Here is a 19,099-nt window from a genome sequence, read left to right as displayed (position 1 = left end):
AGTGCTCTTTTCGTTTTTAGCACATAAACCATCTTTGCTAAGAATTAATGTTATTTTTCTTTCTGTTACTTGAAGTACCTTTTGGCCCAGGTCAGAGCAGCCTGTGGAACAGAGAACCTTCGTCAACCTCAGCCTTTTTGCATTTGCTGACATTTCTGCAGGAGGCAATTCCCTGAAGCTATTCCTGTTTCTATTTTAGGTTTAACTGCATAAATTCACACTTTTCCAAGGCAAGGGTTCAGGACAGAGGAGGCAGTGACCTGTAAGGATTGACATGCTTCAGTAATGCCAACAAAAGAAAGGGAGATGGAGTGGCAGCAGGGAAAACATTGTCTCTTGGCACTGGTGCTGCTCTATTTTGCAGTGGGTCAGCTGAACCCAATTGAATTAGCGCTGAATTTATCCTTGAGCCTTTTTAATCTGTTTGAAATATTTTCCCTCCCTTTGTGACTGTGGCAATCTCATGTTTTACAGCGCAGTAGTTTCCTGGGATGTGAAACAGTTTCATTTGCCCTGTGCCTTTTTGCTGCTCTTTCATGGCAGAAGGAGCTCAATCTGAAGTTTGCTGTCAGCTTGGATATGCTGCTCCCAATGCAAGCACACTCCAAGGCTGATCGGACATGGATAGGACAACAATCCTGATGTTCCAACAATGTTCTTGAGAACCGAAGGACCTCCAGGGGAAGTTGGTGTCTTTAAGCTCCTGTTCTGTGTCTTTTGCAGTATTAGAACTCAATTAACAGAAGGGTTTGATTATGAAATTCCTTTGTGCTTTCATGGGATCACCCTGGCTAGACAGCTAGGCTCTACTTTCCTGTGTCTTCCTGCTGTGTCCTCATGGAGCACTCTGATCATTTGGCTCCCTGTTTCATTGGCACCCTGGGTTGTGCTGGAAAACAAAAGTACTCCTTACCTGGTTTGGAGACAAGGGAGGTTTGCTTATTTTCCCCAGGAAAATTTCAGTAAAAAGGTGCCTTGTTTATGGGGTTTCCAGGCTACCACAATTTTGGAATTGTTTGGAACACAATTCCAGGCAAAACTACGTATGAAAATAGAGGGTGTGAGAGCTGGGAGCTGGACTGCCTTGCCCTCGGGAGAAATCCCATGGACAGAGATTGGCAAGGAATGCTTGTGCATGGGCTGGGGCTGGTGGCACACACCTGTTGCAGGGAGACCAGGAGGGTGAGCTGGGAGCTCACCTCAGGGGGACATCAGTCATTGTTTAGGGAAATGGAGCATACCTTGTTATTCAAATCAGCTTCAGTTGGGGTTGTTTTTATTCCTGGAATTATATTTTTTAAAAAATGTGTTAAAAAAAGTGGGTGGCATGAAAATCTACATCTGACTTAGGCAAGACATAAGCAAGTTTGAGTCTCCCCTTTTTTTTTTCCTTTTTAAGAGCAGCTTGCCTTTGGACTTCAGCTGCTAGAAAACCACATAAATCCACAGCTTGTGTTTTATTTGCAAGCCAGTAAGAGTTTTGAGGAATGCTTTCCAATATGATAGATTTTATTTTACCATTAACATCTGCATAGAGTAAACCCTGCTCAACAAACCCTTTCCAAGCCTCTGTTTTTAATAACATCTCTGAGTTCTTGTTTTAATTCCCTGGCATTCTTGACAGACTCAGTTACGAGTCAAAGGCTGTAATAAAACAGGTGAGAAGAGTGACTTTACATCAGATTTACCTGCAGAGATGAGATGTGAAATGAGATACCTGTGCAGTCATGTGTGGTGCCCAGGTTTCTCCCAGGTCTGTTTGCTTTGCAAATTCTTTGCCAGGTACCTGTATGATATCATGACTACAGGGCATCTGCACACTGCCTGAGACACATCAGTTTGAGAGGAAAAGAACACAAAAATTGCTCCCTTTTGCTCAGCTTAAAGGCAGATCTCCACCTGATCCAAAGCAAGGCTGAGCTCTTTCCTTGGGAGGTGCCCAGACACTGAATCCCCATGATTTTAAATGAAAGGGAATGAATGAAGCCCCTGCAGAAATGGCTTTCAGAACTGTGTTTTGTTTGTTCAGATGAAATGTATTAGATGATTCCTTTCCTCATTGGCACTCTTGGTAGTCACAACTTCAGTCCTGCCTGACTAGTTCCTGACAAATAAGCCCTAAATGACTTAAACTCAGCTTGAAGCTCTCTAGGATGACCTTTTTCCAAGGAGTGTAGATGAATGGAGGATGAAGCATAACCTTTTTATCCTATATGGTAGTTTGAGGCAGAGACTGACTGAAAATTTCATCCCGGCTACAATCTGTCCCATTTTTAATTTTTTTTTTTTAGGTCACAAGACTTTAAATTCCTTTTTATGGTGAATTTAAAGGGGAAGGCCATAAACATGAACTATTGGATAAACATAACATTTTTGGCAGCCACACTCTGGATTAGAGTTGTATGTTTTTTAAAACTTTTTTTAAAATTTCAAATAATTTTTCAGAGACTTTGTTTGGATACACTAATCTATGGGTTTCCTTTTTTTCCTATATAAGCTGTACCTATTAAAATGGAAAATATTTTTCGTCATTTCTTGACTGAAGAAAAGGATGTTTTCTTTATTGGCAATTGTTATTGGTAATTGTTACCAAAGTTAAGCCATGAACCTCCCATGATCCTGTTGTTTTGTTTTTTTTTTTTTGCAGAGCCCATTTTTCCCCACGCAGCCTCCATGTGTTTCTGATGTGGACATTTGATCACAGGCAGCTCTGAAATACGTCATGAGATTTTGTAACTGCCTTACATAAAGAAACGTCAGCTGACATTTTATCTGCTTTTGGTCACCAGCTGCAACTCACATTAAGGTAATTGCTTCTGCTGTTCCATTTTTAGTAAGCATTGTATATTGAAAGGCTATCTTTCTGTGGGAAACCTGCACAGAATAACCCGCCTTAGAGAGATTTCCAAATACTTCTCAATGCAGATGCTTGAATTTTCTTTTAGCAACTTCCTGCTTAATGTTAGTGAAATCTGTCATCCAGCCTCATGCTCTTTTGTTGTGCAAATACAATCATGTGGAATTTTCCTTTGCTTCAAGCACATGGACATTAAAGTGGATAAGGGAAATGGAGATAGGTTTTGTTGAGTGGAAAATTATTTCACTGTAATGCTTTCTTATATAAAACATGCCTTTGGGTATTGAAATTTATTTAGCTTTATTCATTAAGATTTTTTTTCTACAAGAGCATTTACCAGACCAGTTTACAACAGTGCAAAACCTGCTGTTCTACCAAGTAAGCTCTGCTCTGCAGGCTTTTGTAAGTTTGTCTGTGAATTCAAGGTTTCATGGAATTACAAAATCGCAGAATGGTTTGGGTTGAAAGAGACCTTAAAGCCCATCTAGTGCCATGGACAGGGACACCTTCCACTGTCCCGGGTTGCTCCTGTCCAGCCTGCCCTTGGACACTTCCAGGGATCCAGGGGCAGCCACAGCTTCTCTGGGCACCCTGTGCCAGGGCCTGCCCACCCTCACAGGGAACAATTCCTTCCCAATATCCCATCTAACCCATCTTGCTGTCTGGCAGTGGGAAGCCATTCCCTGTGTCCTGTCTCTCCATCCCTTGTCCCAGGTCCCCCTCCAGCTCTCCTGGAGCCCCTTTAGGCATTGGAAGGGGCTCCAGGGTCTCCCCAGAAAAAGGCCATCCAGTACTTTGAGAAGGGGGACTCTGCAGCTCCTTGTTGTGACCCTTCCCTCAGTGCCCACAGGGAAGGTGCCACCAAAGTACCCCATGGCCCAAAGGGGATTCAGATATTGATACTGAGACACTGAGTTCCTTAAAACTGACTCTGTCTCTTCCCAGCTGGAGGCTGGAGGAGTCATCTGGTGTCAGCCAGAGAAGAATGTTCCATGACACAGCTCCCGTGGCGGCCCTTGGATGGACAGTGCCTGCACAAATTATGGCTTTGGCTTGCACCAGGGTGGGGAGGCTCCTGGAGCAGGCTCTGCCCACTGCAGCATACCCAAACTCCCAGGGCTCCTCTCTACTCGTCTTCACCAACAGAATTAAATCAGGACTTTTTTCCAATGGCTTGTCAGTTTGCCACACTTCCGGCATACCCTTACAATTAAAAAAAAAAATAGGAAGAAATTAAGAAGTAAAAGGGATGAAATTATTTTGAATGACCTGGTTACTTGTGAGGGAAAAGGACTCAGCCATCAGATTAAAACTATGCCCCATGATCCTTTTCCATAACAGCCCTCCAGAAGCTCAAATTATTTGTACTTACCAGTGGGAATTGAAAGCACCTGAAGAAATACTGTGAATTAAACTACTCAGGTCAGAACAAGATCAAGACAATGTACATCTCAGGAGATACAAACTGGAGAAATTCCTGCTTTATTCAAAATTAAATTAGATTACTGGGAAGGAGACATCACATCATATTTTGTCTTGCCAAGACATATGACTCTAAGCAAAAGCAAATCATCTGGAAGTTCTTCAAATACTTTTCTACTTTTTGAGATGGCCAGTTATTCAATGGCATAAAAACCTGGCCAGCTCACTGGGCTTAAAATCCAGCCTCCAAGGAAAACTGTGCCGTGGGGATGCTCATCAGGAGATAAAGCCTTGCTGGCTTTGACTCCTCTCCCTAGAATATGCAGTTAGGGAAAATGTATAATGATCAAAATTACAGAAATAGAAAATAATTAGGGATCTACAAGCCCTGCAGTGGTTGTTAGAGGTCAGACTCACAGCCTGTGTTTTTCCTTATATCTGTAAGGAAAAACATCTCATGTCTCTTTTTGCTGCTGGAGCTGTGTCAGTCATCCTTCTTCAGGAATGTAATCCATTTATCGTTGCTATCTGGATGTCTTGGGGAACCTGAAGCCAGCCAGGTGCTACGTGTGCCTGCAGAAACAGCCCTTATGCAAAGAGCAGAACTGGCCATCACAGGATCCTTAAAGCTGGAAAAGACCTTGGAGACCATCAACTCCAACCATGATTTGCAAGGGGATGTGTTCTCACACAAGAGTGTTTGTTCCTGGAGATGAAGTGTCCAGGTTAGGGACTAACTCATGGCTAGATGAATTACTGTTTTTACAAGTAAAGTGTGTGAATTTATGGTTGTTATTATTGTCCTTCACACAACTCATCCTATATCATGAATTTTGATGGTGTTTCTTTGTGGAGTAGTTGTAAATTTGGTTTAATATTGATGAGTCTCTCTTCTACTATTTTTCTGTTTATCCAGAGGCAGTCCTGAGTATACTTTGGGATTTATTTCTCATCCTGACCTCTGGTGCAGAAGAGATAAGTCATAAAAGCCCAACAGAAAAGATCGGCTTGTCTGGTTCTGTGGTTTCTCTGGAAACTCTGTGCTGGTTGCCTCTCTGTTCATTAAGTAAATGAGGGCTTTGCAGCGTTCTGGCCGTGTGTTATTTTGGGGTTTCGTTTCAGGTGGCATTCTTCCAGGGATTGTTGTGGAGAGAGTTGCCAGCAACCTAGGGCCACTGGGCTGGAGGCCAGGTTTAGGTGGAAATAGCAGGGTTTATATCACCAGCACAGAGCTCTGTCTGGGCAGCTAATTTTGGGCTGGTCCTTCTTTGAGACATCGGCAGTTCCTGAGTGTCTGGTTCCAGCCATCACAAAGGCTGCCACAGCCTTGGCCAGGCCAGCAGGGGTGCCCAGGCCAGCAGCCAGTGGCAGGGCTGGTGGGAATCACAATTGCCTGCTGTTCCAGGGAGCTTTTCTGTGCCTGCTGCTCTGTGAGGGGTCCAGCTCTTCCTGGGGAAAGAACACCTGACTCTGTGCAATGCCTGTGTTTCGTCTTGGTTCGATTTCCGTGGGAAGGGCCTGAGCTGCCACGCAAACCACTCCCCGTGGCTCCTCTCACCACAAACACACTCCTCCACCCTCTGTCCTGGACTCCATGAACTGGGATCATCTGGGGTCGGGCCTGTGTGGGGTGGCTGGCAATAGAAGTGTGGATGTGGCAAGAGAGACCTTGTGAACTTCCACTGGCTGAACTCCTGTGAAAGGCTGGAGTTCTTGCCCAGATCAATGAAATATGGGTTGCTCCACACACTTCAGAATAATTCTGAAGTGTTGCAACTTAGTTCCTGGGGATTTTAAATGTTTATAGACTTTCCAGAGGGTAGGAAAGAGGGGAAATATTTACGTGTAGATAATTTCTGTTATACTCGAGCAATAAAAAATGCTGGGCCCCTTGCCCAAGGCTCCTTGCTCCCTGCTCTGCAGCACTAATGAATGTAAATGAATAAAGGCAGGCCTGTGAGCAATGCTGAGTGGAGAAAAAGCTCCCAACAAATGCAAAGCACAGCAGGAATCACCAGATAACCACCTTACATCCTTTTCTGTGTGCTGCACCCACTGGGCGTGCAATATTTTCATATCAGGTGATTTGTTAGCTGCCCCAAAACAAGTCTCTGCAGCCCCGTGGAGATTTACATTGCAACGATTTGGATGCTCTATTTATCCTTGGGCTGGAATATTTTAGTGATTGCCAATTACCTAGAAGTCCTCCTTAGCACAAGGCACTGCAAGATCAGTGTGAAATAAAGAACTTAGGCACAGTATCAGGATCTGGACAGTTAAAATGTTCATGGTGGGCAGGAGTGAGACAAGCCTGTCTGCAGAACTCCTCAGATCCAGTGGTTTCATACACTGCTGGATAACACTTACCTAGCTAACTTGGAACCACTTCCTATGCAAAAAACCATATATGACTTCAGGCTTGCAGCCATCAAAAATGGTGTTGATTGAGATAACGTGTTTCATTCCATACCCTAAGGCTTTTGGATTTCATACAGCTGAACATTTCAAAACATCTCCTTCCCAGGTGTTCTGGTTCAAACTTAATTAGGAGGGTGATTTTAATTTTACTCTTTCTCAGCTGTTCCATTTTGCTCTGATACTTAACCAAAATATTCATAAAATCTTCACCTCCTCTGCATTAAAAATTGGCTTTTCCACCTGATACAGCTCTATCCTTGAGGTGAATCTTTTTCTCTCACTTTGAATTTCACATTTGATATAGCCATTTCTAACCTTCTTTTTAAATTACCAGTATGTGGAATCAGTCCTGATTTTGGGACTTCAAATACACTACTCCACACCTGGAAATGGATATGGATATGCCTGTTGTGCCTGGGATCAGGCATTCATAAACAGGATTCATAAACAGCACTGCTAGAGAATATGTCTTTAAATACAGTCGCTCCATGCATATCCATATCCATTTCCAGGTGTGGAGTAGTGTATTTGAAGCTTGTGGCAAACAACATATTCCATATTTGCAGAATTTTTGTTTAAAATACAATGTTTTTTCCTGAGGATATGCAAAGTGCTTTGTTTTGACAAGAGCTGAAATTATTAGGGGACTCACCCCTCTGCCCTTTCCATGCACCTGGGGTGGGTTAGAAGTGTGGCTTCCTAGAGAGGTTTTAGAATCACAGAATCTTTCAGGTTGGAAAATACCTCCAGGATTATCCAGTCCAACCTGTGACTGATCACCAGAGCACTCAGCCCAATGAGCCTTTATCAGGCAGACCACAGCCCTGAGTGCCACATCCAGTCATTCCTTGAACACTTCCAGGAATGGGGACTGGGCAGCTCCTTCCAATGCCTGCCCACACACAATTTTGAGTTAGTAAACTTGCTGGGTACTGTGGCTACGGAGAGATGCAGATAAAAACCTCTGGGGGAAAAAAAAAACCACACGGAAAAATACTTAATTTTGCTACCCTCAAAACTGAAAGGTAATAATTAACATGAAGGTAACCAATGCTAACAGAAAAAAATAGTTTGTTTAGTTACTGAATAAAGTGTCATTAGGCAAATGAGATGACAAATTTGAATTGACGTGCATCCTAAAATAATCCATACAAATTTTGCAGGAGCGATAGCCACTGCTGTCGTTCTCTGAGGTCACACCTCCTCCTTTTATCCACATGACGTAACGTGGGCTGGGAGCTGTGTGAGCCTTGTTTGCCTTCCTGTTACAGGAGCTGTTCTGCTCCCCGAGTTCGTCATAAACCCCTGAAGCCTCCTGAAAAGTTTTTGGGGGATTTTGAGGAGCTGCAAGCTCTGGAGCGCCAGGCTATACCTGTGTCACTGAGACTGTGGGTTCAGTTCAGAGACTGGTTTTAAGGAATAATGGCCATGGCTAGGTGATCATTTTTGGCTTCACGTTGTTCTTTTGTTTGACCAGAGAATAAAGGTGAAAATGTAGCAAGACCAAAAATAATCATCTATCTTTAGTTTCTCACTCCCATTGTCCTCCCACTTTGTTATCAAAAAGGAAAAATGTTGGTTTTCAAAATAATTGCCAACTGAAAATGCCTGGCAAGTTGCTCTCAGCTGGGTGTGGACACTCATGTGATTCAGTCCATTTTCAGAACCCCAGAATCCTAGAATGTTTTAGCCTGGGAAGGACCTTAAAGCCCATCCAGTTCCAGCCCCTGCCCCTTCCACTATCCCAGGCTGCTCCAAGCCCCATTCAGCCTGGCCCTGGACACCTCCACAGATGGGGAGTCCAAAACCTTTTCCTGATGATGGTGAGAGTGTGCAAGCCATGGATAGTGATATGCATTATGTGCCCTGTTCTGTCTCCTCTCCCTGACTCTCACCTCAGCATTCTCCTGGCCAGATTTCCAGTATTTTTGTTTTATGAACTTTACTAGATAAATATGTGTAAGGCATAATAAAATTCATTTAAACAGAAAATAATACTAAACATTCAACAGATCAACATTTTGAAGACACAAAATTTATCCACATATCTGGTGAAATAGTGACTCTTTTTGGGCTGTCTCCTTACAACTTCAAAAATGGGAAATGTGAAGCCAAAACAATGTTGGGCTTACAAAGGATTTTGATTTAATCCTGTCTGGTGAATATCTATATTGCAAGTGGCACAACCTTGTGCCCATCCTTTAAGACACAGAATTATGATGAGGAAAAGTGGACTCTGATGTAGTCACCTCTAAAGAGCCATGCTGAGGAGGGGTCTGCAAGTGAATTATTTTTCACCTGTGGAAATATTGTACTCGTGTTTGTTCAGGTCTATCCATGCTCAGCCCCCACTTATTGGGTTTCCAGACATGAATCCATGACCCCCTTCTCCAGGATGAGTCTTGCCCATGTGCTCTTAGTTGCTTGGCATGTCGTTGGCTGACTATGACCTCAGTTCTCTCAAAGCCAGCCTATTTCCAGCTGAAGTTTCAGGATCCTGTTCCCATTCATTGATCCCTAACCATCCACCTAGCATGTTTTAGCTGTATCTTGTACCTCCTTTAGTAAAAACCACCACACAGTGGCATTTGTGTCTTATGTTTCTTTCTGTCACTACTCAGAAGATCAAATTTCCCAGTCTTCCCAGCAAGCAGAGACACAGGATTGGCTGATCAGAATCACAGTTGTGAGTTGTCAAGATAAATCAGCAGATAAATCATCTGAGAAGAGCAGAGAATTAGAGCTGATGATTTAGTCAAGTTGGGGTTTTTTTTTTCACAGAGGGAAGACTTGGGCAGCTCCTGTGAAAATACCCAAGAATTACAGCTTTTGGTTAGCAAGGTGAAATTAAATCTGGAATCAACAACGATGCAGGGACATTTTTGCTACATAGAGGAGCATCTGGCTCTGGAGTCCTGCCACAGGGTGCCCAGAGAAGCTGTGGCTGCCCCTGGATCCCTGGCAGTGTCCAAGGCCAGGCTGGATGGGGCTCGGAGTGACATGGGATAGTGGGAGGTGTCCCTGCCCATAGCAGAGGATGGGACTGGATGGGCTTTGGGGACCCTTCCAACCCAAACCATTCTAGGATTCTGTGAATTTGTTAAACATGAGCATGTCCAATTGTATAGAGGAAACCTCAGTAGGTTGGTATTTCTGCTTTGGTTTCTTTTGCCTTTCTTGGTTGGCAGTAATGGATATTACCCCAGTGTGATGCAGGTTGTGTTTGCCTTGCTTTTTGTGCCTGTTTGTGGCTCATACCATCCTGGACTGATACGTTTATATAGATACAGAGTGTGTGGAGGTATGCTTGCATATATGACACATCCAACCATATAAACCTTTATTCAAAGGGTTTTCTGAGAGCCCACTGTGAACAATTTATTTGAAGGTCTAGACTTAATTCCAATCAAGTTAGAAATGTATAGCATGTGCATTTAGAGATAAAATGTAGATAAAATTTTAGATAAAATGTAGATAAAATCTTACTTAACCAATATAAGAACTTGCAGACTCGCAGTCTTGATTTAGATGTAGATTATGTCAAGTGCATGGCATGGCTGCAGAGGCTTTGTGCGGTGCTGATAAGTTCAGAATTTCACCATGCTCTGTGCACCCTGTTTGCACCAGGGGCCTGTTGCACTCAAAGAAGGTAAAAATAATAATGGCAGATGGAATTCCTGGTCTTCCTTCTCACCCTTTGCTCCTGCATTCCCATCCAATCACTTGAGGCTGCGGATGGGGAAAAGACAGGGATATTTCTCTAATATGGGAAGGGAGTTGTGGACTATTTGTGTGCCAGGCACAATCCTTGGGATTGCATAACTGCAGGAAAAACACGGAGCTGTTCTGGCACTGTCAGAGTTGGCATGGAGGACGAGCAGAGTCCTTTGCTAGAACAAACAGTTCCCAAGTCCGCCTCAGTGCAGGGATCTCCTCCTTGGGATCCTTTCAGTTTTGTGGAGATTTTTTTAACTGTGCTGAGTTGAAACTGGAAATCATTTCTGTCAGGGAAGGAGTAGTTAGTTTTTTCTACCCAGTCTTTCCTTGCTAATGGCCCTCTGTGTCTGCTGGACTACTTGGGATTTTCTGAGCATTATTAACCTGGATTTTTGAACCTGAGCTCAGTTTGAACTGCAAGCACTGGGACCTTCAAGAATGTTAGAATTGCTGCTCACTTTTTAGAAACAATAAAGCATCTGGATGTTTTACACTGAAGGATAAAAATTTCAAAAAGAAAAGGTCTGGATCCAAGATAACATTTTTAGGACTTCCAAAGTGAATCAAACTTTCAAAACTTCAGGAGTTTTGTTCAATTTGGGATAAAAATAACTCTTTATATCCAGGAATAGCAATGTGCCCTTTCAAAATTCCAACATCCGTTCCTAGGAGAGTTTTACAAAACTAATGGCTGAAGGGATGGCAGCTTAGTAACAGTCTTTGAGTGAAAGCATTGTCAAAAGGGGAAAAAATGAAATTCTGCCATCTCAAGTGCAAAACTCCTTGAAATTTCCAGCAGGCTGATAATGGGTTGATTAGCAGTAAATCAAAGATGCTCAATAATTATGGTTTCCTTACAGAAGTAACTTCCCAGTTATTAGGATGTTAACCCAGTATGATATTGAGGCTGGTCCCGTACCAGAGTAGGATGTAATGTTTTTTAGTGCAATTCCACCTAGATCCTGTCATTCCCTTCTGAGTATAGAAGAGCTGGAAGAAGTTCAGACCCAGAAATAAACCAGGTAAGTGCCTGGAAGTCTGGAGTTACGAGAGTAATAAAGTAGGTAAATATACAGCACAACTTGGCTCCATGACAGTTCACCTTCTATGGACACACTGTTGGGGTGAGTCCATAGAAGAGTTTCAGGTGTCTTTAAAAATAGCAGATGAAGTAATGGAGGAAATATTCATCTGGATACAGGGGACAGAATCCTTGCAGATCATCCCATTCTCTCTCTGAGAAGTGATAGAAATATTGGAGGGTGCTGAGCAGCACATGAGGAATGGGGAGGGGGTAGTAAGAAGCAAAGCAGGCACAAACTGCTTTGTGAGAGGCAGGAGAGATGGTAAAAACCCCTGTCCTGTTCTCTCCTTCTCCCAGGCACACTGGGCCAGTCCCCCCAGTGCTGTGCTGGGAGTGGCTGCTGGAGGACAGCATCCCCCTGAGGAGCTGGGGCTGTTCCTTGTGCCAGAGCCTCTCCAAGCACAGCTGCTCTCAGGGTTTTAGCTCAGCGCCTGAGAATCCCTGTCTGGAATGCACATTCCATCCCAATGACAATGGGATTGTAGGTAGCAGGACACACTTTAATTCCCTTTTCTTGCATGGTTGGTAGCAGAGAGTTTTGATATGAGAGCTTGAGTTCAGGGCTGGTCTAGGAGCAGAGGGGGATGTGTCCATCCAGAGGAGCCACAGCAAGGAATTCCCATTGTCTGCAGTGGCTCCCACAAACTGGGGAGTCATGCCCTGACAGGAGCCAGCCTGGGAGAGCTGGGGCTGTTCACCTGGAGAAGGCTCTGGGGAGACCTCAGAGCTCTTCCAGCTCCCAAAGGGGCTCCAGGAGACCTGGACTTGGGACAAGGGATGGAGAGACAGGACAAGAGGCTTCCCAGTGCTAGAAGGCAGGGACAGATGGGATACTGGGGAGAAAGCCTTCCCTGTGAGGGTGGGCAGGCCCTTGCACAGGGTACCCACAAAGCTGTGGCTGCTCCTGGATCCCTGGCAGTGTCCAAGGCCAGGTTGGATGGGGTTTTGAGCAACCTGGGACAGTGGAAGGTGTCTGTACCCATAGCAGGGTGTGGAACAGGATGAATTTTTAGATACCTTCCAACCCAAACCATTCCCTGATTCTGTATATTCCATAACTGTTAACATTCCATGTCTATTCTTTACTGATGGGTGTTGAGGGTTTTGTTTCTTTTTACTTTGGGAATTTTTTATCATAAGTTGCTCGGAAATGCTAACAAGTGGGTACTTAAGAGAAACAAAAGTGGTGGCCAAGCTGAGGGGAGGAGGGCATCTGGTTGCACTTCTCTTATGTGGGAGTTTCTTTCCGAAGGGTAGAGATAGCTAGAGATTTGGGCTGGTAAAAGACAGGGCTGGGCCAGCTGCTCTCTCTCTGTCTGTTTTGGAGGAGCACGGTTGGAGCTGTGCTGAGAACCACACTGGAGAGGTGGAGTATGGGTGGAAAAGGCTTCTGGCATCCGGACTTTTTTGGTGACCTTTACCTCTCAGTAGTGTTATAATAAATCCTTAGGAAACACATAGGAAATTGGATGTTTGTAGCAAGTAATGGCCTGGAAGAACAGCCTGCAGCCTAAGGCAAAGCTGAAAACCAAAGACGTAGCAAATTAATCATTAAGCACAGTAATGGTTTGTTTCCAACACTTTATTGTAAGAAATGTAGGTTTTCATTGTCAGGTACTCATGCTTTAGGATTTTCTCCTGGTTAGGCTTAGGATGGTTTTTACGTAGAGAATGCAGAAAGGATTTGGGCTTGGACAAATGAATGTGTTAATGAGAATTATTTCCCCTGATGGAAATGATCCCATAGAATTCAGAACAAATAGAGAAAATGGCCAGTTGTGACCCATTTCAGACCAGCCTTTAAGCATACAATTAAAATTAAGCATATGTTTGTATTTCTTTGACATCAGTGGGACTTCAACAGGGCTTAAGTGATGTTCTGACTAGAGAAGCTTCCATCACCTCATTGTTCTGTTGATTTAAACCTGGACTGAAACAGATGTCCTTAAAGCTTCCATGCATTTTTATGTGATGTTCAATCCCACTGGCAAATGTGTTCACAATAGAATAAAAATGTAGTGCCAAGTTGTATTCAGAACCAGAGCTGGCTGCAGGATTGACGGCAAGGTTTTATACAGCTTTGTCACCATTTGTCTCCACAGGAAGCTTTGTTTGGGGGTGTACAGGGAGAGGTCTCATTAGGGAAAAGGCAGCAGGGAATATTTTTACTTTCCTTGAATAAGATGCCACCCTCCCATGTTAAAGGGAAGAGGTAGCCAGCAAGGAAACAAGGGTTTGTTCTGATAAGCAAAGAGCTGGAATTAGCTCTGTGTGCTTGGCATCACATGAGAGGGGATGCCGATGTCAGCTGTGCTGGACCTGCTCTCAGGGCTGTGTGCTGAGCTCTGGGTATTGACAACGATTGGTGAATGTTGGTTGTAGTTTGTGCTACTTCTGTGTTTAAAAACAAAAGGCAAGCAGAGCAAAAGGAGAAAGGTTGGGGTCTGCAGGCCCAGGAGTGGAGGATACAGCTGCAGGTGAGGGCTCTGCTCTGCAGTCAGCACTGTTTCACCAGGGCAACTGGGATGAATTCCCCCAAACAAAAGATGGAACAGAGAACAGAAAAATTCTGCAAATTTGACTCAAGCACAAGAACTACTTTGTTCTCCTTATTTTCTGCATCTTGGCTACTTCTAACAATTTGCATACCTGAGTACCTTGTTGCCACGATGACTCTTCACCAGACAATTATCAATATTATCTGTGACCTGTTTTCCTCATGTGTTTCATTCACTTGCCTGCTCCTGCAAGTGGCGTAGGACTGTGTCCTTCTGCCACTAGCAGGCTGGTTTGTCATACTGAAGCATTCCCATATCACATACTGACAAAAATAAAGTTTATGCTTCAATCGTTGGGTATTTTTTCTTCAGATGTTTTACTTGGCACCTCCACAGGAGTAAGCCCTGTTGGACTCACTGTAAGTACAGAGTTATGTCCCTTCACATAATTTATTTTGGGAATATCCAGGAATTGAAAGAAGTGTAATCATTGAAGACTAAGCTCAATGCACCCATTTAGTCATTAATAAAAAAGGATTATGCTCAATCAAATAATAACATCCTCTACTAATTCCTGTATAAAGTTTGTTTTCTTTGGAAAATTGCTATGTGTTCTTTTCCAGTAGATAGTGATACTTGTAAGGGGTGAGTAGATAAGGCATGAATTACCGGATCAGAAAATATCCCGAGTGGGCCATGGGATCATGGAGTCTGACCCCTGGCCCTGCCCAGACACCCCAACAATCCCACCCTGGGCATCCCTGGCAGCATTGTCCAAACCCTCCTGGAGCTCTGGCAGCCTTGGGGCTGTGCCCATTCCCTGGGGAGCCTGGGCAGTGCCAGCACCCTCTGGGGAAGAACCTTTCCCTGAGCTCCAGCCTCACCTTCCTGTTCTGGTGTTGGTGCTCTCCCAAGGCAGTGGGGTAGATGAGACAGAGACGGAGTTAAATGCAGGATTGTGGAGAGAAGCCCTCCCAGAGGAACCATTGCTTGTGGGGAAGGTGCTCCCTTTTTTCACAGAATCATAGGGACCTCCTCAATTTTCTTACATAACAAAAAATACCTTATCCTGGGAGGGTCCAGTTCATTACTGTGAGAACAAGTAAAAATCCCAAGGCACAGCTCATGTTTAAGGAATCATCCACCACAGAGATTTTAATTCCTTAGGAATTTAGCTGCCTCAGACACCCCCCAGACCCTCTGTCCCAGAGCAGAGCATGACTCCATGGAGCTACAGAACCGGAATCACAGGGCTGGAAGCCTTTCCTTGCCTCATACTGCCTTGAGCTGCAGCACCAGGGATGCCAGGCTGGGGCTAGCAGATCCTGAAGTTTAAGAGAATGAGGTAAGAGATAGGAAAATTACCCAGAGTATTCTTAAACTCAACATTGTGCAAAAAGTCTAATTGGGATAGTCAGGTCCTGAGACACGAAATTGATTTTTTTTTTCTTGCTGTATTGGAATGCCCAGGTATATTTGTAGAGTTGTAAAAAAATCCTTCTGCATGCACCATGTATTTATCCACTCTGCTCTGTGTTGTCTCTGTGTGATAGTGACTTTGAATATTTCCAGGTTTTACTTCTGTTTTTGAACTTCTACTTGCAAAATGATCTGTCAGTTTGTTATTGTGGGGAGAGTGATGGCTTGCTGCCAGGCAGGGTGGTGTGGGTGATGTTTGCTTCATCCTGATGCTTTCCAGCTATTTCTGGGAGCAGATGTCTTTAATCACAAGGATCCTCCTCTTCAGAAATAAATAATGGAAATATTCATCACTGAGTAAAGTGACTGCCAAGGATCAACCTGATAAGGAACAGCAACTCACAAATTCGGCTGTCAGTGAGAAATGTTTAGGTTTGCTCTTACTCCAGAGTGTCTCTGACCATTTATATGACACAGAAAAGATTTCATAGTTTCTCAGGGAGAGATGTGCAAGTCTGTACAGTACCTGAGAAATAGCTGGCTCCTGATTTCCTTGGTTTTATTTGTATATTAAGGCAAACATCTTTAACTTCCACCTGATCTATTCCTCAGTGTCAAACAAAAAATCAGGCTAGAAAAAAATACAATTTTCTCATTCTGCAGATGTAAAAAATTGTTCACTTTTCTGTGAATTCTGAAAATTTGGACTCAATTCCTCCTGAAACAGCAGATTGGGAGATTGTTCAATATCAGACTTATTTTTTGATTATTTTTGATTGTTTTTTATTATTTTTTATTACTGTGCTTGGTACCAGACTGAATCAGTACATTGAGGTTCTGCTGCTCTAGGAGTATTTTGAGAACTTAAATTCAGCCTCAGCACACAAACATATCTTTTTTCCCTGATAGAAAAGGACTGAGGGTCCATAACTCCCACTGGTTAAAAACTTGTCCTGTTTGAGTTTAACTTGTTTTACAGAGTGTTTCTTTGTGGTTAGGAAATGTTTTTATGTGCTTTGCCTTTGTCATAACAATAGAAAAGATTTAGGGCATTAGGGAATAAAGTTTCCTGATAGTAAAAAACTTTGATGGTATCTAGGAACTTCCCTGAATGTTAGGATATATTTAAAATAAACCAGCCCTCTGCTTGGTGTAGTGTCTCATATCAGCCTTTGATGTGGGGTTTTCATGTCTAACTTAGTTTATGGGTGTGAGACAGAGTAAGAGTTTGGAGAATGAGGACAAAATATCCCAAAGAGATGAAGGCAGTGTTTGTCAACAGAAGATGCAAAACTCAGCAAACACATTTCTCTGGAGCTTCTCCTTGGTCTGTCACACCTGGAGTTTGGCACTGCTCCTGGATTTCCAGGATAATTTCTGATGTGGAGCCAGGTCTCTTGTGGTCACAGCAGAGCTCAGATTGATTTTAGTCAATGGAGAAGCCAAAGAGCAATGGCTGCATGGAAAGAAAAGGAAGGCATTAGAACAGAAATGGCCTCATTTGGGAGAGGAAATATCCAAGTTACCCTTTAAATGGAGTGTTGCCTTTGAAGAGCATGAATGGACCATAAAACCAGCAACCCGTGGTGTTAATAACAGAGTGTGAAGTGAATGTTGATGGTGCCATTACTCTCAAAAGGGCAAACAAGGTTGTCTAAACACCTTCAGCTATTTAATGAAAATATATCTCTTCAAAAGTATATCTCCAATATAGTCTCTTGGTTTCTCTCAGTTTTCTTGTGATATTTGGGGGAGTTCTTCGCACTTCTTAGGAGTGGGGTTGACTTAATTTCTTTTGATTTATGTATTGAACACAAGGACTTCATTAGTTACTGATTTTTAGTCTGAATTTCAACCTGAATTCTATTCCTTGTAGCTTTTTGTTTGCACTGACTTTTTCTCTATCAATCATTACAGGACAGAGCTGAGACTTCTGGACCTGTGTGTCCTCACTTCTTCCAGGGAACATTAAATTATATCTAGAAATATGTGATAACCACATGATTTTTTTCAAGGAGAAATCAAGGGGAAACTGCTGGGCACGGTTATCAACAAGGCACTGGGCAAGAAGGCAGGTAGGAAATGACAGTGACGACAACAGATCTTCAGAATAATGAACTTCTTGGCATTCATGTTCTTAAAATGTTTGGGGTTTATTGTCTATTGCCTCTTTTAGTGACTGATTTTTGTTTAGATTGAGGCAACTTTATTTACATCCATAATGTATGTGGTAATCCTGGATATAATTTAATAAAATATTTGGTCCTGAACTCATCTCATTTAAAATGTCCTAATATAAATAGGATCAGTCTCAGTATAAAATTATTCTAATTTGTTGAAAAGCCACAAGTCAAAGTCTCATGAAAAGCCAGTTTCCTGTCATGGAAAGCTGGGAATATCAAGCCTGGGGCAACCTGTGACCCCAGAGCTGCCTCTGCTTTGAGCTGGAGGTTGGATAGGAGCCCCTTGAGGTCCCTTCCAGCCACTTCTCCTGTGATCCCATCATTTTATGAGGACAGACACCATAGATCCAGTAGCAGGCAATTACAGGGACTGACTTCTCCCTTAATATTAAGGTTTCCCCTGACATGCTGCACTTCAAGCACTCAGGATATTTCAGGATCACAGGATTGTGACTGAAACCTGCTGTTATTTCAGCTCTTTATGTTTGTTTCCATAAGTGCCATGGGTGGCTTGGCCACAGCCCCAGAAAACCACCTTGTAGGTGGAAGCAGGGAGAGAAAGAAGGAGAGGAACATCAAGGAATCAGACACCTGACTGAGAGCTCCCTCCAGAAGTCCCTTCTGATGCAAAGTTTTCTCATTCATAGTGGAAAGTCCTCCAGAATTATGGCTTATTTTTTTTATGTCATAGGGGAAATATTTCCATGTGGGAGTGAGGAAGTAAGGGCAAAGGCAAATTGGCTTGGAGGAAAAGCCATTTTTCTGCAGTCCTGATATATCTGATAAATGGTCTTAAGGACTAAAGTGGTAAAAAGGAAATGCATTTACTCTGCTAGATGTCAATGATAGGAAGCAGCAGCTTGAAAATCCTGCTTTAGGCAGAATCCCAGCTAAACTATGTCAGGATATGCAATGGATAAGCAAATGGCTAATTTTCACTTGGAGAAATCTTAATAGCAAGTTTACAGTCCCCCCCTCACCTTATGGTGCTGTAGATAATTATTTGCACCACAGGAGGAGAGGTATTTTATCTTGACAAGAGCAAATGTCAGCCTTCCATGAACACCTCATATTTGTGAGCCTGATCAAAGAATGATTTTTCTCTGATACATGGTGCAATGTCTGGAAAAAAGTAGTGGGTCTGTGTGAAGCATCTGACAAAATACCTCTTTTTGTTTACTTAATTGCGTGTTTGTCCTGCCATCCCCACTCTCCCTTTTCCATGGTTTGCCTGAAGCTGTGCCCTTGAGGACACACTACGAGGGGCCCTGTAATTTGGCATGGCTTCCTTTAAAGTTCTGCTTCAGGGGAGATCTCTTTGGTGCCTCTCAAGGCGCTTTTCCACACCCTGTCATTGCCTCACCACAGTCCAGGGCTCGTTCCCACTGCGGAGAATCCCAGGAAGGGAGGGAAGCCAAGGAGGCAGCGCAGGGTCTGGGGGCTCCGGCAGCTCTGGACACACACAGGGACACTGCAGCAGGCAGTGGGCTGAAACAGCCTG

Source organism: Melospiza melodia, chromosome 11 (assembly GCF_035770615.1).
Source record: "Melospiza melodia melodia isolate bMelMel2 chromosome 11, bMelMel2.pri, whole genome shotgun sequence".
Classification (NCBI taxonomy): Eukaryota; Metazoa; Chordata; class Aves; order Passeriformes; family Passerellidae; genus Melospiza; species Melospiza melodia.
The sequence above is the reverse complement of the archived record's forward strand: the minus strand, read 5'-3'. Positions refer to the sequence as shown.